Raw genomic sequence first — 24636 nt, 5'->3', positions numbered from 1 at the left:
TACCCCCACCTGCGCGCCCAAGAACCTCGGGGTCATCTTTGACTCCACCGTTTCCTTCTCCGCCCACATCTGAGGTCTCTAAAAAGTCAAATTTCCTACTGCACCTCCTCAGAGCTACTCTGCCTTTCCTCTCCTTCCCCAGAAGCTCATGGTATCCCATGCTCCGGTTCTCTCTAGCTTGGACTTTTGTAACAGCCTCTTTCTAAATCTACCTGCCTCTACTCTCCGCCCTCTGCAACTAATCCAGAACAGGACTGCAAGACTTGTCCTTGGCCTCAAGCCCTGGGATCGTATCTCTCCAGCTGTGAAATCTCTCCATTGGCTCCCAGTGGATGCAAGGATTAAATTGAAAACCCTCTGCATTGTCCACAAGGCTTTCTGGGGCCTGGGTCCAAAATACCTTCAGCTATCCCTCTGCAAATACCTTCCCTCTCGAGCTCTTCGCTCCTCTACCTCCAACTCCCTCAGGGTTAGTCGTTTTTCAAAGACACGAGCTGGGGTAGATCTGTCTTCGGCTGGGGCCTCCCTCTGGAACATCCTCCCTTCCACTCTAAAACTTGAGGAGAACCATCTCCGGTTCCGTAAGCACCTCAAGACCTTACTCTTCTTCTGCCTTCGCTCCCCCTCTCCCCTGATCTGTTCTTTCTTGGCACCTTGCACCTGGCCACACTCTTTCCTCCGGGCCCAGGTACCTGCTCACCCTCCAGCACTGCCGCACTGCCGCACTGCCTCCGCCCCACCCCTTGCACTGGAGTCTGTATCTGTACCCATACAGCCCTCCCTTTTTCTTCCTGCATTTATCAGACCCTGTCTGCTGCCTTAAACCTAGCACTTGCTAATTGCTGGCTGCACTACCACCGTTTGTTGCCTTTATAATTTATTGTTATTTATCCATTTCTCCTCTGCTTCGCACTTTCCACTTCTCCCCCTCTCCCATGCACTTACACGTTCTCAATGTTTAATTTATTATTTGATAATGCGCTCCAAACCCAGGCCCCAGAAAGCCTGGTCACTGGGCCTAGTAAGATTGCTGTTTTTTTTTTCTCCCCTGTTCCTTTCCCTTGCCGCGCTCTGAAACACTTGTGTACGGGCACGATAGAAATAAAATATCAATATCCAAGGCCCGCTCAGGCACAGACAGGGGCCTCAAGAGTGGGCCTTAGAAGGCGGAGAGTGGGATTCCCAGACTGAGGCCTACAACTTGTGGCTAGCCTTAGAATACAGTTTTATCATCTCACAACGGAAGATAAACAGTGGGTTAAATTGGAGGATGTGCAATGTGGCCAGTTACGCTGGAGAGGGACTCTGGGTTATTTCATTTTTGGTTTCATATAAAAAAATATTTAAAAAATGTTTTTAAATGGATGTAAAACAAGAGGCAACAAAATCATTTGTCATCAACAGAAATGTTCCATACAAATTATAATTAAATTCATACTTAATTCATAATTATTAAAATTAAAGAAAAAGAAAAAGAAAAAAAGCAGAAAAGGTGGCAAGAAAGGAAATGGGATAATCAAGTTAACCAAAATACAGTCACTTTAAATTGTTAAAAATTTTACATACTTCCTTTAAAAACCTTACGATACTCAATTTTAGAGAAATCCCCCCCCCCCATGAAGCATATTTAGCCATAAACATTCCAATGATACAAATGGATGATTACACAGGCATGGTTCCCAAAATACAACAATCTGTGACCTTAGTGCAGGGCAATAGATCAAAAGATGTCTCAAGGACTCGGTAATTTGATATTATGACAAAACCTACAACAACCCGATTCACATGATTTCTTTATAAGTATGATATTTAAGATTTAATTTGTTGGCAAACAGTAAACGAAAAATCATAAAATAATTTGACCTTTTTTCAAGAGAATTGAATCAGGTAGGATTCAAGTGTACCAATTTCCTATTTATAGGAAATTACATGACAGTAAAGTTTCATACAGGAAGTCGAGTATCGTTTAAGACAAGTCAGAGCCATTTTTTCTTTTTAACAAAATTCAGTTTATTTAACAAAGTCGTTTTTGATGACCCAATTGTACCCAGAATTAGCAAACATTTTATATTTCGTTCTTGCTCATGGCCTCTGCCCTCCCTTTAGTGCCAAAAGGACCATAGAGATTCGATGTCGGCTCAAACCACGATTTCTTAATTAGCATTAATGTCTTCGATTCCACCAGACTGGAGAGTGACTGAATGCTCAGCTCAAATCTAATGGCAGAGAAAGTGAAACGTGGTAGATGAAAAAAGACCTCGCCATATTAGAGCCTGATACCGTTCAAGATCACTCAATATCCAATCTGGCAGAAGTTCCAGACCGTATATTAATCTGGGGATAACCGTGGCAACTTAATACTTCATAGCTGGTAAATGCAAAAATTGACCAAATTTTCTATCCACCTGGACCATCTACATAGCTTGTACGCAGGCCACTCACCAAAGGCCCACACTTGAGGCCCTGTTTCTGTCGTACCGCGGAGCAGGAGCAACAAAACTCTGCAGCCTAGGTAGTGCTTCCCCTGGGCCTCGCCTATTGCTATTTGCTGTGCATTTATCCATTCTATACGCAACAGACCACAACCTCATCAGAACCTGCCAGCGAACTCACTGGTGTATGCCAGCCATATGGCCACACCAAACTGCTACCCTCCTACCCACAGATCTGAGCAACCCTAAACTATCACGGCCATAACCGCCTTCAAAAACGCACAAGGTCAATCAAATTGCTCCCTCGCCAATGGTCAAGTGCCTCACCAATGCCCCCCCCCCCCCCCAGTGCCCGCACCAACCTCACTCCAGAATACTTCGCCGAGCATTCAGCTCTTAGTGGTATCAATTAGCATGTCGCACTCAACCCTTGTGCTCCAACCTCCTCGCACAGCATCCAGCCAACAGTGTTGTGCTTTGCACCTTGCTGCAGGCACCAGTGTATTACACTCAAAGGGTGCTGCACCTAGCATCGTACGTCATTTCCTAGTGTCCTGCAACTAGTATCTCATGCATACCCAACAGTAATTCTTCCAGCCTGGAATATCAGAGTACTTTCTATTGTGTTGCTTCTCGACTATGGTACTGTACCTAGTATTTTGATTGATTCATTCTGCCCACCTTATACTAATCGTGTTCCCAATTGACTGCTGCCTAGCTGGATCCATTGTAACCACACTAAACGCAAGAGCACGCCACTGAGCCATGTCTGTGTCGCCTGTAATCATCTTGTGCCTCATAATTCTACTTTACTGTCCTCACTTACGATGGTCTATGATGATACGAGCAATGACCTACCAACTTACACTGACTTCCATGCCCCGCCGGACACACACATCTCCTTATCCATGTCCCTTAGATTACCATTATCTGGCAGACCTAAACTGCGACACTAATATCCACTCCAACAAACCTTGCGCTCGGACGGACCACCATTTTATCACATTCACTATCAAAAAAGTGAATCTGCTGGATAAGCAAACACCCATTGCCTCACTAACATGCACGAAAAACAAACAAAACTTAACAGTGGAGAAACTACTTCCTTTACTACAGCCGATCATTGACTTCACGCCTTCTAACTGACCCCACTACCCTAATAGACCTATATAACCGTACCCTGCTCAATGCTATCAATACCATAGCACCACTCGAAATGCGCAAAGCTAAACCCCTGAACTAAAAACCTTATGCAAGAACATTCCTGGGGAACACTCCACTTCAACCACTAACAAGAACAAATTTATAATAGCATCCATTAATTGCAAAGAAGCTATTCTCCAAACAAAAAACACATACAATGGTCGAACCATTAAAGCCAAATCTAGCACGAAAGAACTCTTCAAACATAGAATCCCCCTCTCCCATAGTAGACACCTGTATTAAAAGACACCAAATGGTGTACTAACATTCAGAAGGCCTTACTCGACAAAATATCGATGTTAGAAACCAAAATAGAGTCCAAAAAATTCAGTCTCCTCCACAACACAGCTCAACCACTACCACCAAGTAAACAGCCCAACACTCATGAAATGTTCAACTTCTCACCTCTCTCCACTAAAGAGGTTGGGGACATAATTTCAAAGTTGAAACTGTCACGATGCCAGGGAGACATTTGCACAGAACCTATCAAGGATGCTGCAAAGTATCTTGCACCCTTATCAACTCTTAAGCCCCTCCTAAAACAAAATAAAATAAAAATACATAAAACACACACACACACACAAACACACATCCTCAACATCCCTACTAACTACAGGCCTATCACAACAGTGCGTTTTCTTTTAAAATTCCTGGACAGAGCAGCCTACCTGCAGATACAGAGCCACCTAGAAAATCACAATCAGGCTTATGACCAAAACATGGTACGGAAACAGCCTTGATTGACCAAGATCCAAATGGACAACTTAAGACAATGGCAAACTCGCCCTGTGACTGCTATTAGACCTTTCGGCTGCATTTGACTTGATTATCCTCAAAGTCCTAGCAACCACCTCTCATCAGCAGCCCACTTCTCCGACAAAGCAAACACCTGGATTCAATCCTTTCTAAATAACCGATCCATGAGGGTCTTTGCACCCTCCGCTTCTGCTAATCCAGCCCCAGTCACATGCAGTGTCCCTCAGGGATCCTGCATATCACCAACACTATATAACGGATTTACAACACATCTGTTTGACGACCATGACAATTTGGGTGTCATCTACACGAATTATGCAGACGACACCCAAATACTCATCCCTATCACTAGAGATTACATCAAAGACACCAAAGTCCTAAACAACGTCTACCTCGTCATCCAAGCCTGGACGGCCACGCATGGACTATGTCTCAACGACAAGACAGTTACTATTATTAGGCTCGCAATCCAGACTTAAACTTGACGGACAATACTCATTTCAACATTGACAGCAATAACATAATGGTATCCAAGGATGTCAAAACATCTACCTAGACTCCTCACTTACCATGACTAGACAAATCAACGCAATAGCCTCCTCCACTGCCTACACCTGCAAGCTAATTAACGCATGTAGACCATTTCTCTCCACATCTAACTGCACGCCCATAGGCAGAGCCTTAGTTCTCTCCAAAATGGACTATTGTAATGCACTATACCTAGGCCCGAGCAACCTTAACAAGTTGCAGCACAACCTTAACAAGTTGCAAGTAGTCCAAAACAATGCCCTTCCATCAGCATTGAACCTCCAATGGTCTCAACATATCTTGGATACAAGACGGAACATCCAGTGGCTCTTCGTCAACGAAAGCATACAGTACAAAACTATCCCCAACACATAAGTACCTTGCCAACTTGGCGCCTAGCTATCTGACAAATTCACCCGAAACACTACAGCACGTCTCACTAGATCTGCCCAAGCTCACTGCTTAAAGATCCCCAGGTTTAAGCTCCAGAAATCTGGAGATAGTAGTCGCTAAATTGTTAAACACCCTACCAATCACCTTAAGAACAGAACCCTCCTTCCATCTATTTAGAAAAAACTCCAAAACATGGCTTCTCTCGCAAGAATCCTATGACTATACTCACCTAACTTTCAACTGTAACCTCTGCTCCTCCGTCTACCACATTCTAGCTGTAATAATCTGCCTATAACAAATGTATCATATGTAACTATAATATTGTGTCTTGTATCATATGTACCTGTAAGAAATGCGCCTAGGTGCATTAGTGCGCTATATAAATAACTAAATAATAATGCTTTATTTTTCCAATTAGAGCCTATGGAATCCTCCGCTAGGGTGAGCCACAATTGGAAGTCCCAAGTAGACCATATGATTCATAGCTTGAATCTTAATTTTACCGATTGACCGGGTCAATGCACATTTCTTGTGAGTTCTATAAATCTATGATAACACTTTTGTTAGGATTAATAACCAGATTGTTTAATTCCATATTTCTTTATAGCTATTCAGTAGTCTCTGAAGACCTATAGCAGTCACATCCATTAATATAAAGTAATCTGCGTCTGCAAGGTATCATTAAACAAAATAAAAATAATTCTGGCCCACAAATAACTATTCTCCTTAAATATCACGTATTTTTTATTTTTTTGTTTGTATATGGCATTATTAAACCTTTACAAAAAGGAGAATAGATAGAAACATACCAAAATGCATATACAGTTGATATATTAACAGATAAAAATACAATATATTCCCTTAGAATAGCGAAAATAGTGTCTAAGGAAGACGACTATATGTTTTAAAACATATATGTTTTAAAACAGCAGGATAAATACAATCACATGTTCCAGATGAAGATTATGAATAAAACTAGACAGCGCCAAGCCCTCTCGAGTAGTTCCAATACACAAACAATGTTGCCGTACCAGTTCAGTTTATAAACCCAAGAATAGAACTTTAAGAACATTCAAATAAGAATCTCTCAGTGTTTTAAGTTGTGTACAAAACAAAATTAAGATGTTTAGCCGTTTCAGGAACTAAATGGCAGAATCTACAAAGGCTGTCAGCCACCAAAATCTGTTTCCACCTCAATTTGGTATCCAGAGTTGGTAAAATATTCCACCTCAATCTAAGTAGGATTTGTCGGTGGTCGCGATTAGGGAAAATCCTGAGAATTGGAAAAAGAGTGCCTCTTTTCTTGTGTTAATGAGCCAGATGAGACAGAGCTGTAAGAATGGAAGGCCTCCATAGTCTGGCACCAATCATAGTCCCACAGCTTCTTTTTAGTTTTTGTAGGATTAGTGATTAGCTGCTCTAAATCTGAGCTGATGTTACACAAAATATCTCCGCACAATTTAGCAAATTTAATTAAGAAGCCACATTGATAAATGTTATTCCCAACAAGTTTGTATAGAGTGTTGGATATAGGTCCCTTAAGTTTAGCATAGAGCACAAGCATTCTCCAATCAACTCGGGATTTTAAGGAGATGTAGCCTAACTCAAATTGCAGCCAGATGGACAGCATATGGAAGAAGTAAGACAAGTCTCCAGATGTCACCTTCAATCCCATCCAGAACTCTAGACCATATATCAGTTTTGGGGCTATTTTACCCACTAAAAAAATACGAGTGCAGATCTAATAGAAAATCAGCCATATTTGCGGTCGATTTTAAAGGACCTACCTGGCCAGTATCTTAGCTTTATTTACGGGAAGCCGATGCTGCCCGTTCGAGCCTCTACTAGCTCCGACGTAGTAGCCCAGATAAGTAAAGCAAGATATTCTTACGCCCTCCAGATTCCAGAAGTTAGTTTTCTTCTTAACCCGCCCTTTGGAAAATGCAAGAATTTTGGTTTTCGCAGGGTTGGTATTCAGCCCATTAAGCTTGGCATAGTTGGCGAATACATCCAGCAGATGCTGTAACCCCACCTTAGTTAGGGCAAATAATAAGTCGTCTGCATAGGCCAGCGAAATAAGCATCACAAAGACAATTCTTGGCGCCAAGAGACCCTCCTTCAACAAATACTCTGCTGCATCAGAGACATATTGATTAAATACCCATGGGGCTAAAACGCAAACCTGTCTAACCCCACGATGTGTACGGACCACAGCTGGCATATCCCCCTTTTTATTTAGCCGAATTCATACACTCGAATTATTGTAGACCCCCTCTAAGAGGGCGATTAAGCCCCTTGGTAGTCCCCAAGCAAAGAGTTTGTGCCATAGCATGTTTCGATCAACACAGTCAAAGGCTGCCGACAGATTAACTGAGGCCATATAAGTAGGGCCCCTAGTTGAGCCCCAGGCAGCCTCCTGAATGCACTTTGAATGCAAGCCCATTGATATTAGTAGAATGGGATTTACGGAAGCCCGTTTGAAAAGGACTCAGGGATGGATGGTTCCCGCCTCCCCCCAATCCTTCAAATGCGATAGGAGAAAGGCAGAGAAGATTTTGGAATCCGCATCGATCAAAGCAATAGGCCGATAATTTTTAGGGTCAGACCTACTGCCGCATTTGAAAATTGGGATCACATGTGCAGTGGACCAAGAGGTTGGGCATACCCCAGATCGGAAGATGTCTCGAAACTCAATGCACAGAAGATTGGCCCAGAGATTAGGGTCAGAGAGATTAGGGTCAGCTTTGAAAGTGTTATTTGTTAGCCCATTCGGGCCAGGGGCTCTAGATCTTTTACACTTTCGGATTAGATCTAGCACTATGTCAATCTCAATTGGGGGAGCCCATTTAGACTAGGGGACTGGTATGTCACAATTCATAGAGCAGTTAATTCCCTCCAAGGGGAAAGGGGCAAATCTGTTAGAATAGAAGTCCACCCAGCCTTGTTCCGCAATTGGATTCAATAAAGCAATGCCCGGGTTACTATCTTGTTCATTGACAATATGCCAGAAGGCACCCACATTCGCCTTCATAATAACCTGGAGCATTGTTTCAGAGTCCTGTTGTAATAACTGATGCAGTCGTTTTTATAGGCTTGTTTGGCCTTCTTAATGAGACCTAAGCGAATGGGCATATCAAGATTTGCTAATCGAAGTTTCCTAATCCTCTTGTTCTTGTTAGTTTTTGCTGCTGCAAATCAGAGTTATAAAGGTGGATATGCCTACTAGCTGGTATTTGGCGTGCAGAGTGTTTGCCCAAATCATCTACTGCTGCATCATGTTTGTAAGCGAATTAGGTCCCCCAGCTCTTGATCGACTGGCACTAGAAATGCTTTTCATCACATCACCCAGTTTGTACCCTTCCTTTTTCAAGAACCAGAGGCTTAAAATGCATTCTTACTTTGTATAATACTCTTAAAAAGAGACAGACTTCTTGGACTGGATTCTCTAACATTACATTTTGTGTCCTTTCTAGATCAATCAGGACCCAAAAACAACGTGAATTATTTTTCATTCACGGAGGATAGCATACTCTCACTGTCTGCTTGTGGAAGTTTGGCCCTGTACATTTTTGTCCAATTCCTCAGCCTTTGTTTTATGTGCTTGATCTTAATATGGGTGTATGTAGAATCATTCCATGCCAGAGCTTTCACAAGTCTAATTTCTTTCCTAGCAGCCATTTTATTACGTTGTATATTGGGATCAAATTTATGGCGGTGTATTTGGCAGATCTATCGCCTGGCCTTTAAGGCCCATCTTCAGCAACAAGCCACCAAGGAGCTCTTCGCTCATCTGCCTCCAATTCACCCAGGGTGAGTCGCTTCTCCAAGCAACGAGTGGGTGGTAGATCTCTTTCTTCGGCTGAGGCCTCCCACTGGAACAGCCTCCCTGAAACTTGAGGAGAATCCTCTCTGGTCCCGGAAGCACCTCAACCCGTCTCTTTGCTTCTGCTTTTTTCTCCTCCTCTCCCCTTCTGACTTCCCGGCTGATACTGAACCTGCACTGGTTCCTGGCTGCCCTCTGATCACGGGCCCAAGTCCCCTCCCCGCCAGCCACACCCCTGCACTGCCTTCCTGGCAACTCCCGCACTTGGTGACGGTTTTCTGTATCCCTACAGTCCCACTACCAGCACTTGACACCTGATGTCTGCACTTACCACCTGCTGGCCGTACTTTTACTGTTATTTATTTTATTATGCCCATGTACTGCACGGTCCTCTCCCCCTATCCCCCGCAGTTTCCTCCTTCCCCTTCCCATGCAATTGCACGATCTGAATGACAACTGGCATAGTAGGATAATCGTCCGTCTTCACTCTGTTCCCCCTCCCTTGCCTTGTTGCGCCTTGAAACATTTGTGTATAGGCGCATTATGAATGCCATATCATATACTGGTTAAAGGCTGACGCAGTGTAAATTGCATTCTTTGCGTCTATGGAAGAATTCTCAAAGTCATTCAAGATATACATATTGAAAGTTGAGACTTTTCATTCCACTTTAAACAGTTATCCTGATGATTTATCCTAATAATGGAACTATAGAACAGGTAGTTATAATGACAGTCCCAGAGGAAGTCAGCGGTCGGCATTGCACGGTCGACAAGATCAGTGCAAACCACCTTGAAAGAGCTCTTCATATCAAAAAGGGTGTTAGTTACAAAATATAATATATGCGAGAGGAAGATCTAACACCAAACCATGTATTTGAGCTGTTCTCATGCTTCTCTTCAGTCAATGATAATGGCTTAGGTCCCAAGCCTCCAAATCCGACCGCCACAAATGCCCTTGTATTAGTTTTCGATTTACCACACTATTTAAGTATCTCACCATCTTCTCCGCACCACACGCTAAATTGGAGAGGAATTTTGGTTGCACCATAGTTGATTGAAGAGGGACTAGAACAGTTTGCATTAAAATAACCCAAGGCAATCACCACCTGTCCCGCTGGGCAGGTCAAATACCAACCCTTGATTTTTTTGATTGATCGTCCTAAGGATTGATGACAGATTGCCCTCTGGGCCCCAATACATATTGAATAGGAGCATGTTGTTAAGATTAGGGAGACCTTCAATTTTCACAGAGGCTACCAGGACACCTTAACATAAAACCGAATAGTCAGTCATACCCTTACCCTGTTGGACTGCAATTAAAAAGACCCCCGTGGACTCCGAAAAGCAGCATCCACAACAATATCTTAACCTTCAAATCGTGGGAGACAGAGATCCACGTTTCTCGGAGACAAAAAAGGGAGTAATTTCAGAGATGTCCACAAACTTTTGTCAGTACAAAATGTGGAAAACAGCCAGACATTTCAGGAGAGTAAGGTCAAAAACCTTCTTACGGTAAAGCTTTGCTTTCATGTCATTCAGCTGTGAAATAGATTTTTAGAGAAAGCAAGCCACCTCCAATTATACACATTTTGAACATTGAGTTTGTCACGCCCTCTTCCAGATCTATCATTTAATGAGATTGTTAGAAGGAATAATTCCCCCCCCCCCCCATTTCATCCTTGTCCCCATGTTTGATTTAGATCTCACAGGGCCCTCTTCCAGATCTATCATTTAATGAGATTTTGTTAGAAGGAATCATTCCTCCCCCCCCCCCCCCCCATTTCATCCTTGGCCCCATGTTTGATTTAGATGTCACAGGGCCTTAAATCATAGCCCAATTTAAAAAGATTTTCAGTTTCATTTAGGAGAATTTCATAGACCATTCTAGAGGAGATTAGTCTGACAATCAGATCACATCAATGTATGAAGTCCATCCACCAATTTGATATCTTTAGATGTCAATAGTCTAAAAGATGGAATTTCATTAAATAGTGCCAGTATTATTCTTCTAGTTAAATAACTCAGACCACCGGTATCAAACATATAGTTGAAAGTTACGCTTGGATATTCCTGAAATGTTGGTTCCTTAAAGAGAGATGGTCTCATTTTTACCCAATGGGATATTTAAAAACTCCTTCAGAGGTTGCCTACCCCACACAGGACGGCCATCCTCCTGTTCGGAGTCTACAGTCTGCCTTACTTCCCCACTACTCATGTTAGTACTAACTTAGGTTGACTGCCCTGCCCACTTTTTTTTTTTTAAACTCCGTTTATTGAATTTTTTAACCACATAACAGAGAAACGTACATGAATAAGACATGAATCAGCAGTGTACACGTTGAAGGCAATTATCCATAGCAACAGGGCCTGTAGGGACGAGGACCGCAAGACAACAGTAGGACATGGCAGGCAAACAATGTTAGCAGCGTTGCCGGTGTACCCCCACCTGCGGGGCTCCATGAGCGTGTAGCCATTTACCGCATATTTTTTCGAATTTGCGGGGACAGCCCCTTGCATTATAGATCCGGCGCTCTAAGGTAGCGCACCTGTCCAACACATTGCTCCAACGGTTCAGGCTCAATGGTTCGGCAGATCCCCAATTGGCCGCAATAAGTCTTTTGCCTGCCCCCAATGCAATTGCCAAGAACATTTTTTCATATTTGGACAGGTCTACTTCACGCCCAATGCCCAAGAGTATCATCTTGGGGTCCCTAGGGATTGGTGTCACCAGAGCGGCAGAGATTGTGTTGACACAGCCCACCCAGAAGGCCTGTATCGCCCGACAGTCCCATATCATATGGTAGAAGGTGGCGGGTTCAGTATTGCAACGGACACATGTCCCGTCTTCTATTCCCCCCCATCTGGCCATTGCAGTGCGTGAGTGGTATGAACGATGGAGAATCCTCAGCTGTATTAATCTGAGCTTGGATTCTATTCCAATTTCTCTTGGGGACATTAACGCCTCCACCCAATCTTCAGGTTCCAGGGGGCCCAGATCCCTTTCCCACTTTGCCCTTCGCCCGTCGAGTTGTGTAGCCCCGAATGAGTTAAGGGCCTGATAGAGAGTGGAAGTGACCCTAGAGGAGATGTGCTGTGGAAGGATATTGGTCTCGATGGGAGAACAGGGAGGTACGACCGTAGTGTCGGGGAATTGGGTGCGGATGGCATGGGACAGTTGCGCATGCCGAAACCGGTCCATGGGTGCCAGGTCAAATTGTTCGCGCATGGTCTCGAAGCTCAGAAGGTGGCCCTCTTGTATCACGTGTGCTAATGTATGTATTCCTTTTGCCAGCCAGTGACCGAAGGAGCCCATTTTCACTAGTTCCGGGAGGAGCGCATTGTGCCATATGGGTTGTAACGGTGTTGGCTGTTCTTCCCAGCCGATTAGTTTGTGTGCGGCCCGCCATGCGCACCGGATGTGGTGGGTCATTTTGGGTAGCATCGGGAGTTGATCGTGGGTGGCGTAGAGGATTTGGAGCGGTGTTAGCGAGGACATGGTCTCCAGCTCTATTCGGGTGTGTGGAAGTGTGGGATCCACGTGGATCCAGTCATTCACCACCCCTATCTGTGTGGCCAGGTAATAAGGTGCGTATACAGGGTAAACCGATGCCTCCCTCCCACACCGATCTCTGGAGCGTACAAGGGCAATCCTGGATTGTTTCCCGCCCCATAGCAGTGTGCGGAGGTTCTTGTCAACGAGTGCGAATGTTTCTCGGGGGATGGGGAATGGGGCATTTTGGAGGACATACAATAGTCTGGGAAGGGTCATCATTTTGAATAATGCGGCTCGGCCCATTAGCGATAGGGGAAGAGATTGCCAATGGGGGGCGCCTCTGTTGAACCGCTCTATGACAAGTTGTATATTAAGCCAGGGGAACCCATCGAGCGTCGGGTCAAGCCGTATACCCAAGTATTTGAGTTCCCTGATAGAGACGTGATATGGGCAGGTCTCCGGGATCGCCGATTCGCCACCCTGGATCGGGAAGAAGATGGTTTTGGCCTCATTAACCTTCAGGCCTGCAAAGTACTGATATTCCCAGAGTATGCGGGAGACCACCGGGCATGAGATACTCGGGTTACTGAGGTATAAGAGCAGGTCGTCCGCATAGAGCGAAAGACTGTCTTCTCCCCCTCCCGGCCAGGCGAAACCAGTCCAGTTGGTGTTAACTCCAAGCTCAATCGCTAGCGGCTCAATGGCAAGGAGGAAGAGGAGTGGGGACAGCGGGCATCCCTGTCTCGTGCCCCGACCCAGGGGGAAAGGTTGGGAGGACCTACCGTTCACCCTCACCGTGGCTTCCGGGGATGCATATAAAAGTTTTACCCAAGATATAAATGTCTGCCCCAGATTCATCCTAGCCATGATCTCCCACAAAGCATCCCACCCCACAGAGTCAAAACCTTTTTCGAAGTCCACCGCCAGGAGGGCGAGTGGGGCTGGTATTTCCTTTGCCCTGGACAGTGCCAATTGGACTCTGCGTAGGTTCATCCGAGTTGATTTGTTGGGCATAAAACCGCATTGGTCCGGGTGGACGAGGGTCTCGATCACTTGCAGCAGTCTGTTAGCAAGTGTTTTGGCAAGAACCTTCGCTTCGCCATTGATCAAGGATATCGGACGATAGGAGGCACATTCCTCCGAGGGTTTCCCAGGCTTATGTATGACAACTATGCATGCCTTCCTGAGGTCTGGGGGAATGGCTCCTAGTTCCTTGCTGCGTACAAACATGCGTTGCATGTGGACAGGTAACATGCCTCCGAGGCACTTCCACGTTTCAGTTGGGAACCCTTTAGGGCCCGTAGTTTTCCCGGGTTGGAGTTGCGCCAGTGCATCTTGTACCTCGGTGTCAGTGATGTCCGCATTCAGGAGATCAGATTGGTGCTGCGGGAGTATCGGAATCTCGATGTGGTCGAGGTATCAAGAGGGTTCAACTGATGGATTCCCAATAGGTGGGGTATAGAGATTTTTATAATAGGTGGTGAATGCCTCGACGATATCCGAGTCTTCTGTCAACAATGTCCCATCCGGCGATCCGATTGCCCTTACATGTCCCCTGCTTTGCTCGCGTCTCTCCAACCAGGCCAGAGTCTTGTTAGCTTTGTCGCCCCCTTCGTATATTTGGCTCCGGACTAATTGGTGGGCAGTTCGTGCGTGGTCTAGGGACAGGTTACTGAGGGCGTCCTTCGCCGTGAGCATCGCTTCCTTTGTTTCTTGGGTGTTTTGTATAAGGATTTGTCGCTCACACTCCAGGACGCGTGTTTCTGCTTCCCTGATCTTCTGGACTTGACGTTGTTGGTAGGCGGAAACCGTGGAAATAACCTCCCCTCGTAGGACTGTTTTGTATGCCTCCCAGATCGGGCAGTCCATCGAGCCCTCATTAATTTCGAAGCATTCCGTTGTCCTCTTTTCTAGCTCCTCTGCAATTTCAGGGAGACGGAGATGGTATGTATTTAGGCGCCAATTACGATCCGGGCGACAGGAGGATTTTTTGAGAGTTAAAAGAAACGGGGAGTGGTCCAAAATTCCTCTCGCGAGGAATGCAGCGTTGAGAAGCCTGTGGGTCACGTTGCGGGGGACGAAGGCGTAGTCGATCCTGGAGAAGGATTTGTGGACACAAGAGTAGAAGGGGAACCCTGCCTTGTCTCCATGAAGTGTGCGCCACGCGTCCACCATTTCTGAAGCCTCGGCGAACCTGGCGAGCGGCGTGGAGATGGGACCTGTTCCAGCTCGCCTACAGGTTCTGTCGACTGTCATGTCCATTACTTCGTTAAAGTCCCCTCCGAGCACCCACACATCAGCCTCCTCCTCCAGGAGCAAGCTCTGAAGCTCGGCGAGCAGTTCTTTTGTCAGCATGGGGGGGGGGGCATAGATTGCTGCCAGGCCCCATTTCCTCGCCCCAGATGTCCGCTAGCATCAATACATAGCGACCCCGGGGGTCCGCCCTGATCTTCCTAACCTGGAGAGGGACTCTCTTGTGAACGAGAATCATTGTGCCCCTGGCTCCTTTCGTGAATCCGGCATGATAGACATTCGAGTAGTTGGACCTTTTGAAAAAGTTGGACTTTATGCCTATCAAGTGCGTTTCATTTAAGAGGGCAATGTCCGGGGAGTGTCGGTTTAGGTACTGGAGCACCAGTCTCCGCTTTATGCTAGAGCCGAGGCCATTGACGTTCCAGGACAGTATTGTCAGCTTGTTGGAGTTCATCCTGTCTGCGTGAGTCTATTTGGCGTGGCAGCAGGGAGGATTAGTGGCCGTTGCCTTTTTCCCCACAGGGACGTGTATCGTTTTTCTCCCGGGGGGGCCATCCGGGGGCCGCTTCGCACTGGAGCGCCTGAAGGCTGGTAGACACTTGTGTCTCTGGTCCTGGCCCGGAACAGTATTTGTTTGCCTTGTCTGTTCATGTTGGTTTCCATCTTTCTTTTCTCGTGATTCTGTTTCCTCGGTTTCCCAAAACTCCCCCCACCCTGTACTCCCCGCCCCCCCCCCCCCACTGGGAGAACCTGTCGCCCAAACATTGAACTTATAACGTGGTGAACTTGAACCGCATCGGGATGACCCGACCTAGGGTGGTAGCCCTTGTGGAGACTGCGGTACCTGAACGGTGGCGGCCGCAATGATGTAGTTTCCGTGTTGTCACGTAGCCAGTTTGGTTCTATGGTGCCCAGACCTCATCCGTTCTCAGTGGTGTTTTGGGTGGGATGCTGTGGCAATGCGGTTTCCGAGTCTGTCCGGGTGAAAGGTGGCGAGCGCTGCCCGGGCCCGGGTTTGCACATAGGCGGTCCGGAGGGCGAGCGTCGGGTCATGGGCCCATTGAGGATCTGCGTTTCAAGCCAGTCCCATGCTTCTTTCGGATTGTGGAATAAATGGGTCGTGCCCTCGTGGTGGACCTTGAGTATCGCCGGGAAGAAGAGAGCAAACTCTGACTGGCGGGCCTTCTGGACCTCTTTGGTATAGTCCGGGAAAAACCCCACTCTATAGCCGTTGTATGTGATTGGGCCGGAGGCCCGTGCCATCTGCAGGATAGCGTCTCGGTCCCGGTAGTTGAGGAGGCGTGATATTATTGTTCTAGGCGGGGCTCCTGGGGTGGGTCTCCCAGTGGGTACCCTATGTGCTCTCTCGATAGAGAAGAATTTCGACAATTTCTTGGGGGCAAAGACATGAGGTAGCCAGTCCTCCAGGAAAAGTTCAACACTAGGGCCTTCCTCTCTTTCCGGGATCCCGAGAATCCTGAGGTTGTTGCGGCGTGCTCTGCCCTCACTGTCTTCGCCCCGGTATTCCAGTTGGGTTAATTTTCTGGCCGATTATGGCTAGTTGTTGTTGTTCCAGCTGGCGGACATTATCTTCTGTATCCGACACCCTTTGTTCCGCTTCTCCGACCCTGGACGACAGGTTGCGGAGATCCTGGCGAAGGAGAGATACTTCCGTGGAGACACCTCCTATTTTAAGTTCCAGCAAGGTTCTCGAGTCCCCAATTGCCTTCATTAAGTCATTCAGGGAGAGTTGGGGGTCCCGAGTTCCTTCCATGTTGCCTGCTTCCGCCGGGTTTTGTGTCTCCTGGCGGGAGGGGGCCTCCACGGTGTAAAGGTCCATTTTACTCTGCAGGGTTTGTCGCTTGACCTTGTCTTTGCCCATGGCCGAGCCGGTGTTTTATGTGAGGATTTAGGCCCGGGTGGGTCGTGTGGATGCCCCGCGGGGATCGCCGAGGGCACCAAGTCGGGGTGGGCTCGCCGGTCGTCTATCTTTTGCCACTCTGTCTGTTTCGAAACACTGGTAGGGGCGTACACGTGAGGACCGTGCCCACCGTCTCGAATGCGTATTGTTGAGTGGATTGAAGCGCAGAGGGGCGCTGTCTCCGGAGCCAGTCACGCACACCCCACCGCGTGCACTTCTGTAGGAGTATTATCCTCCCAGGAACCTGGTTGTAGGGTGACGCCCAGTCTCCCAACGGTAATGGTGCCCGAGGCCCTTGATCTGCAGCCGGGGGGGGGGGGGGGCTGCCCCAATGTTCGTCTCCACTAGGAGTTGTTCCCCCTTGTGGGTTGTGTGTCCAGAAACTTTTGCCAATGGGGCTATGGGTCCTGCAACAGGGGCCTTCGTGCCCCCAACAATCGTGTCCCATGGTTGCTGCTTTGTGGCCAGTCTTCCGGGCCTTTGAAGCCCTTTCGCAGTGTGGGGGTGAGGTTATGCGCCCAGTCACCAGTACAGGGTGCTCCTAGAGGTGGGAGCGGAGAGCGCCTTCAATCCCCTTCACTCATCTCCGTTGTTGTCGTGGGGGGGGGGGCTGTGCCCCTTCCTTTGTGCGGGGGGGTGGGGGGGGAAAGAGGTCCCACGTACCTTGTCAGTATTGTTGGGGGGAGCGCGACACCGTGTTGCCCGTGTCTGTGTCGCGGCTCAACCCCGGACGCTGCTGTCTCCCCAGTGGCTGGAGGGGGAGGGGCGGAGAGATCTCCGCTTCGTGTCTCGTCCCCGTCCTCTTCCACTCCTATGCCGTCCTGTCCGGCCCAGCAGCGTGGGTAGGCGTCTGGCTGTCTTGCGTGGCTCGGAGAGAGAGGGGCTCCGGGCTGTAGGTGTCGGTCCGGGCCGTTTTCTGCCTTCTATGAAGTGCCCGCACCTCGATGGCTCGGGGGGGGGGGGGGGGGGAAGAGCGGCCGCTCTGTAGCCGCGCGGCAATGGCGGCAAGTCTCGCCCCAGCGACTCCAGGGTCGCGTTCTTCGCCTTTCCGAGACCGATTTCGCCCCAGGCGCAGCTATTGTTGCCTGGGGACGTCCGCCACCGGGGTGCTGTGACTTGGGGTCGGGTGGTTCCGATGTACGGAATAATTACAGGATATATTCTGCGGCCGCCGGGAGCCCGAGACTATTAGCTCTTCATGCGCGGCTCGCGCATGCGCAGTCCGACTGCCCTGCCCACTTTGAAGGGCTGTTCCAAGCTTGCCACACCTGCCCTGGGATCACCAGCCGTAATAGCTCCCCAGACTGCCGGTTGTGGGTAGCGCAGCTCAACCGCTGGTATGTGGTCTGGGTTATCTGAATGAACAGGGCTAATCTGGCATCTTTTCCCCCCATCATAATATCTGCTTGATCTTATCTTTAATGATGGAATCAGATGAAGTATATCTTTGGGATGATAACCAGAGGACTCATTAATAGTACTTGTCCCCGCCCCCCTCCACCTGAGCTTGGTATAGCGACTATGGGTCATATGCATATGACCTCATAACACCCTCAGTCTGGATATTCCCCCAGGGTTTTATCGTTAGAGGGAGTTTTTTTAATTAAGATTTTAAAGTTACCTTTCACCATTGTGCATGATGTATATCTATTGCTATTTTTCAACGCCTCATCAAGTCTCCAATGAGGAGTTGTGTGGCTCAATGTAGTGTTGGGCAATCTGACCATCCCCGTTTCCTCAAACTTCCTAGAGGAAGTATTTTAGAGCATTATCCAGGATAGTTACCATTTTTAAAAAAACATTTTTTTCCCATTGTATTCCCATTCGATTGAAGACCCCCATCTAGTAGTCCCCCATGCCTGCCCCATTTATATCTGGATCACCATTTTATCTTTTGAAACATGTTCAGATGTTCTTTGTAAAACAGGAGCCGTTATCTGTGGGGGGTGGAGGGGAGATTTACCTTTAGGATATCCAGTAGAAGGGGGAGGTACGTTGCTAATGTCAAACATGTGCCTGGTCTGAGTAGTACATTCCATACACATCACATCTTGCAAGTTTTTATATCACAGCTACCACAGGGTTACACACGCTTCATTAATTAACACAGACGAGTTTTGCAAATTGTTGGGACAGCAGATGCACTCAAGTTATTACTTTCACCTTCACACTTACCCATATGCACAGCCAAGAGCGAAACCACCCCCGTACAGAATACTGGGGGTTTATTTAAATGTGAGCCGCTCAGATGGTCAACTTGAGTTGAGCTCAATAGTAAACCCTTTTAATGACAATACATCTGTTGTCAATATGTCGGAACCCTCCACCCGTCATGGCGGGTATCCAGAATACGCAGCTTCAGTAAGACAAAGGCAGTCCTCCCAGCCCAAACAGCACTCTCCCGGAACTCCTCGGTGCGCGCCAAAAGAATACTTACCAAATAGGTAGGAAGCAACCCCTTTTGGGAAATATGGAGGAAAGGTAGAGTCGCAGGAAAGCCCTCGTCCTGGCCATCACTGTAAATTTCCTTGTAGGTCCACCCTTTACGTTGTATAGCAGAGGCGGGTACGCTTCCAACTTAGTTTGAGAGGGTGGGGTGGAGGGGGTTTTGAGAGCACGGGGTGAGGTCTGTCGAGAGTAAAAGTTCTTATAAATATCAACTTTATCAAGAGGCTGGGTATTGGGAAGAACAGTTATCCTGTACTTACAAAAAAGGGGAACCATCTTGCAAGGAAATAAAGACTCTTTTGAGCATGTCCTGGATTAGTTTCCAGAAAATAAAGGATTGGACTCAGCCATATACAGATGCATCTGAGATTATGAATTCAAATATGGGTGACCCCCCCCCCCCCAATGTGGCTCGTACCGTCCACATTCGCTTATTAATTGCGACGTCAAAATCTACACCAAATCATTGGCCCTACGGCTGGCCCCTTACATGCCACACATTATTCACCCTGAACAAGCAGATTTTATTCCGGGACGCTCCACCTCCCTGAACTTGAGGCGACTCTTCAACATAATAAGTAGGATCAACCCAAATGTTTACGCAGTAGCTGCCACACTGGATATGCAAAAAGCATTTGACCGTTTCATGGAAGTACCTCTGGCGGGTTCTTGAAAAATGCAGTTCGGCCCCGGTTCTCTCTCCTGGGTCAGGATGCTATACTCCGACCCGGTTGCCAGGGTCCGTACTGAAGATCGATGCTCTCCCCTTTTCCAAATTGCTAGAGGGACGAGGCAGGGCTGCCGCTTCTCCCCCCTGGTTTTCGCCATAGCAATGGAACCATTTGCGGACATGCTGAGCCAATCCCACGCACACAGAGGCTTGCGTACTGCTGGCCAGTCGGATCTAGTCTCCCGATATGCTGATGATGCCCTTCTTTTCATCCGCTCCCCTGCCACCAATTTAGCTCCAATATTGGAAGATGTTATCCATTCTGGGGGCATTTACGGATTCAAAGTGAACTGTTCCAAGTCCACCCTTTTCCCGCTCACTGACTGCACACGTCCACCAAGCCCCCCCCCCCACCCCCCCCCGCCCCCAACACCCTGGGATTCACATGGGCCCAGCTAAAGTTCACCTCACTTGGCATAGAAGTGGCTCGTCAGTTTGAACTGGTTTTCGAAGAAAATCATCAAAAATACCTCACAAGCCTTGCAGCAAAGACACTAGGCTGGAGCAGACTCACGATTTCCCTGGCGGGTAGGATAGGGATACTAAAGATGGTGGTATTACCCCAGCTTCTGTATAGGTTCACCAACATCCCCCAGTGGCCTAGCGAGGGGTTCTTCCAAGCGTTGACTCGCACTCTTAACGCTTTTTTGTGGCACTCAGGCGTGGTTCGACTTAAGCTCAGGACCTTGACCACCCCAATGGAGGGTGGTGGCTTTGGTGCCCCCGATTTACTCAAATACTGGTTGGTAGTGCAAATCCAATTTGCTTCGCATTGGTTCAACACATCGGACCCCCCTCCCCATGTCAGGCTTGAAAGGTTGACAGTCAGCGACCGTGAGATTCGCTCCCTAGATATCACACCCATGCCGACAGTCCTGGACTCACTTAACCCGGTGGCTTGTACCTCCCGGGCTCTAAGACGTGGCAATTACTAGGCACCGCCCACCCCTTTTATGGTAAACTACCACTTTGGAACTTCGTTCCGGAGGTCCCGCATGTACCACTGCTCATCGTGCGCCGATGGGCTAAGGCCAAATATGAACTGCTCCGGGATATCTTTGAACAGGGCAGATTTATAGAATGGCCAAACCTTCCATTTTCTCTGAGACGGAAACCATCCGTATGGCTCCAGTACTCGTCCCTCCGGAAACTCTTTAAACGCAACTACCCCACTTTCCCAGCGATACCACCAGATGATCCTGCATTTGCGGAGCTAGCTGCCCCCACTCCCACGAGGGGTAAATTATCCAGACTATACCCTGGTCCAAGCCAGATCTGCCCCTGCATTCACTAAATTGAGACACGCATTGGGAGGGTGACCTTGGGATGGAGACGAACGATGGGGCCCATATGTGTGCACGTATCCATGGGGTATCCCTCAACTCCCGTTTCAAGCTGATTCAGTTTAAGGTGCTTCACAGATATCACTGTACCCCGAATAGACTTAATCATGTATCAAATGACCTCTCCCCAAGATGCCCTAGAAGTGTCTGTGATAATGCAGTCTATGTACACATGATCTGGTCCTGCCCCCGTCTCGCCCCATTTTGGAGTGAAGTATGTTCTACCATGTCAACTGTTCTTGAGCACCCAATCACTCCATCCCCAATGAGGTGTCTCTTCCACGACTTTCCTGAACTCCACCGGAACTCCAAAAAACTGGCTGGCCTCTGCATGCTACTCGCAGTACGCTCCATTTTACTCTGCTGGCTTCGGCCTGCACCACCTACCCATGCGCAGTGGCTCAGGGAAGTCACATGGGCCTCAGATACTGAAGAATCCAGAGACATTTGGTCAAAGTTTCAGTCATACATGTCTTCCACAGAAGCTGCTTCAGACGCTGCATCTCCACTTCCCTCCCCCTGCCCCTCCGCCTCCTGAACTGTGGACTCTTCAACCCCGCACCCACCCCTTGTGTATAATCTAGTTGTGAATTGGCTCTACATATCTGTATTACCTGCACCGCCTCGGATTGTACTTGCCTTGAATGTTGCTGTTTTTGTACTGCCAAGCTAAATAAATAAGTATTTTTTAAAAAAAATATATGGGTAACCCGATACGGAGGTGTAGGATTTTTAATAACAGGTGAGGCGACATTCAAGTTTCCCACAAACAAAAAAAAGTTGTAATTTAGTTACGATACTGTAGGTCTATTGAAAGTGGTCACCGTAGCCCTTTTTTAAGAGCCTCACGGCCATCCTTCGGGGAACTCTATCGGGGGATCAGCCCCACAAGTTCGAAGACCTGTGTCCTATACTATAAATCCAGTACATACATGATTCAAAATTCATCCTGACCTGCATTAGCATTTGCACAATGAAACGGAACATTACAATTGTTTTTGTGCTTCATGTCGACCAGCGATCAAACCCGTACTGCTCCGTGTAGTCTTTTTTCCAGGGCGTGTGCGTTGCCCTTCAGCTAATCTCCCACCTAACATTTAATAACATTGCAGAAAATACATTTAAACTCACAAACATCCAGATTACAAATACCGACACCCCCTCAGCTCGTACACCTGAACACTTAAAACGTATTAATTGCAACACACGAAACAATTGTAGCTTCGCCGGTTTATAAACAACATAGCATTATGCAAGAACTAGACCCTACAGTGAGAAAGACGTATAATCTGAAAAACGGAAAGGCACGCCGGCTGCAAGCTTGAGTCTCCTTCTTTTGTGAGTAGACAAGGCGGCCATGTTTTACGGCAGATACACTGTTCTCGCGATATCCACTTTTAAGATCCTATAACAATGTTATGTATGAGGACGTCCGCGTTGTGTTAAAGAGCCTTAATTAAGGAACAAGAGCCTTAATTAAGGAACACTCTGTTAGCACTACAATGTGCAACTGGCACCCACTCACTTCTGAACTGTCTAGAACCTAGTGTTTCTGATAACCCTGTCAGCAGGCACTACGTGGCTGGGTGGCAAGGAGGATGATGACGGATAAAGAGAAATGCCTTAAACGTAACCGGTTACCTGTGTCTTACTGCAGGGAGTTGGTAAATTCGCTCCCCCTCTAAACGAAACGACTCTGGCACAAACGACGTCTCATACGCAACCCGGGTCCCATGAACGCCCGCGGGGTGGCAGCGACAGCTGGAAAATTCTACAGCGTTGTCCTAACATCCAAGTGCGTATACGTGATGCCGTCATCACGTCAGTGCGCTCATAAACACTGTGGCCTTGTCTTTCGTGGGGTCAGTCAAACGTCAATTTTCCGTGGTTTGAAGCGTGTTTGTTTGCCTGGCCATAATATGTCGTTCACGTGACACGTCTCCATTCGATCATTGTATAGCCTTGCCCCCAGAGTGCTAATAAAGAATTATTTAGAACATGGCGACCTTTACACACTCCATTTCTACATCACAATCACGACCAGATACGTCACAAAAGGGGTTATGGGCGTTAGTTTTAAGGACACCGGTAATTTCATTCTTGACCCTTGCGTTACTAACTGTACAGAGAGCTCTTACATTTTTAAAATGGTTAGTCGTACTATATCATTGTTGCCAGGTCGGAAGGAAAAACTAAGCTGATTTCCCTTCCGAAAAAGCCCCAAAACAAGCTGACTGCCATCCAAATAAGCAGAAAAAACAAGCGCACGACTAAAACGGAGTGGATAGGACTCAAAAGTAAGAACCATAACAACAGCATAAACATACATAGAAAGAACACAGACATATTGTGTTAAAACAACAGGATATATGTACATGTTTCTGAAATTTAGTATCTCTTGTTTCCATTTCTTATATGTATCGTATTTTAAAGCATTTCCTGTCGCCCAACTGTCCCGGGGGCCAACTAGTCCTTGGCCCCTGGATGAGTCACTCTCCTTTGATCTTTGGCTTCTTGAACCCTGCAACCCTTTCAAGGAGCTGGCAGTCTCTTTGTTGCTTTGGGAGGCCTTCTTCGGGCCTCTGTTCCTACCATTCACATAGCTCTCAACTCACACGCTTTTGGCCCCACCTTGTAAAGTGCTGAGTCACCCGCCAAGCCTCCTGCAGGCCCATTCATTGCAATTGGGGTCTCACCCGCCAAAAACAAAATCGGGTGATTTCACCTGCCCTTTTCGACACAAATGCTTGAGAGCTATGCATTCATAGATGGTTGTCATAGCTCTCAACCATTTGTGTTGCAAAGGCGGGTGAAATCACCCGATTTTGTTTTTGGCGGGTGAGACGCCCATTGCAATGAATGGGCGTGCAGGAGGCTTGGCGGGTGAGTCAGCTCTTTACAAGGCGGGTGACATCTGCCAAAAGTGTGTGAGTTGAGAGCTATGGGTTGTGGACGGCTGGTTTCTTGGCTTTTCTGTCTGTTGGTGCTCCTTCCCCCTTGGGCATTCTGGGTGGGTCTTCTGTTGCAGTGGCTGCCTCCTGGGCAGAGGTGCTGGGGTTTTTCATTGAGGGGTTCTATGGGACAACTGCTTGGGTGATCCGCAGCACCATACAAGCCAACCCTCCCAATTTAGGTGGGAGACTCATGATTTTGAGGTGAAAAATATTGCTATTTTTTACAGTCTCCCACCTAAAATAACTGTAGCCCCAATGCAGTCCTATGGGGAAATATGCGTCTCCCGATTTCCCTGTGAAAATCTCCCTCCCAGGTGCATCTGAATGTTGGCATGTATGCAGCACTGTCGCCTTGCTCT

General features: G+C 47.5%; 1 protein-coding gene across 2 annotated transcripts in view; it reads right to left on the bottom strand.

Annotated features, from left to right (window-relative positions):
• The window catches only part of RBM5 (RNA binding motif protein 5), a 621154-nt gene extending 598021 nt beyond the window's left edge, over positions 1-23133 (bottom strand). The window contains exon 1 of one of the 2 annotated variants that reach the window (XM_069644151.1): positions 22965-23133. The gene's annotated coding sequence lies outside the window, so the exon portion shown is untranslated. The remainder of the gene's footprint in view (positions 1-22964) is intronic. The other variant, XM_069644150.1, reaches the window with a different exon arrangement.
• Between the last annotated feature and the right edge of the window lie 1503 nt (positions 23134-24636).

The sequence above is a fragment of the Ambystoma mexicanum genome, chromosome 2p (genome assembly GCF_040938575.1).
Source record: "Ambystoma mexicanum isolate Mex_15411 chromosome 2p, UKY_AmexF1_1, whole genome shotgun sequence".
Lineage (NCBI taxonomy): Eukaryota > Metazoa > Chordata > Amphibia > Caudata > Ambystomatidae > Ambystoma > Ambystoma mexicanum.
The sequence above is the reverse complement of the archived record's forward strand: the minus strand, read 5'-3'. Positions and strand labels throughout refer to the sequence as shown.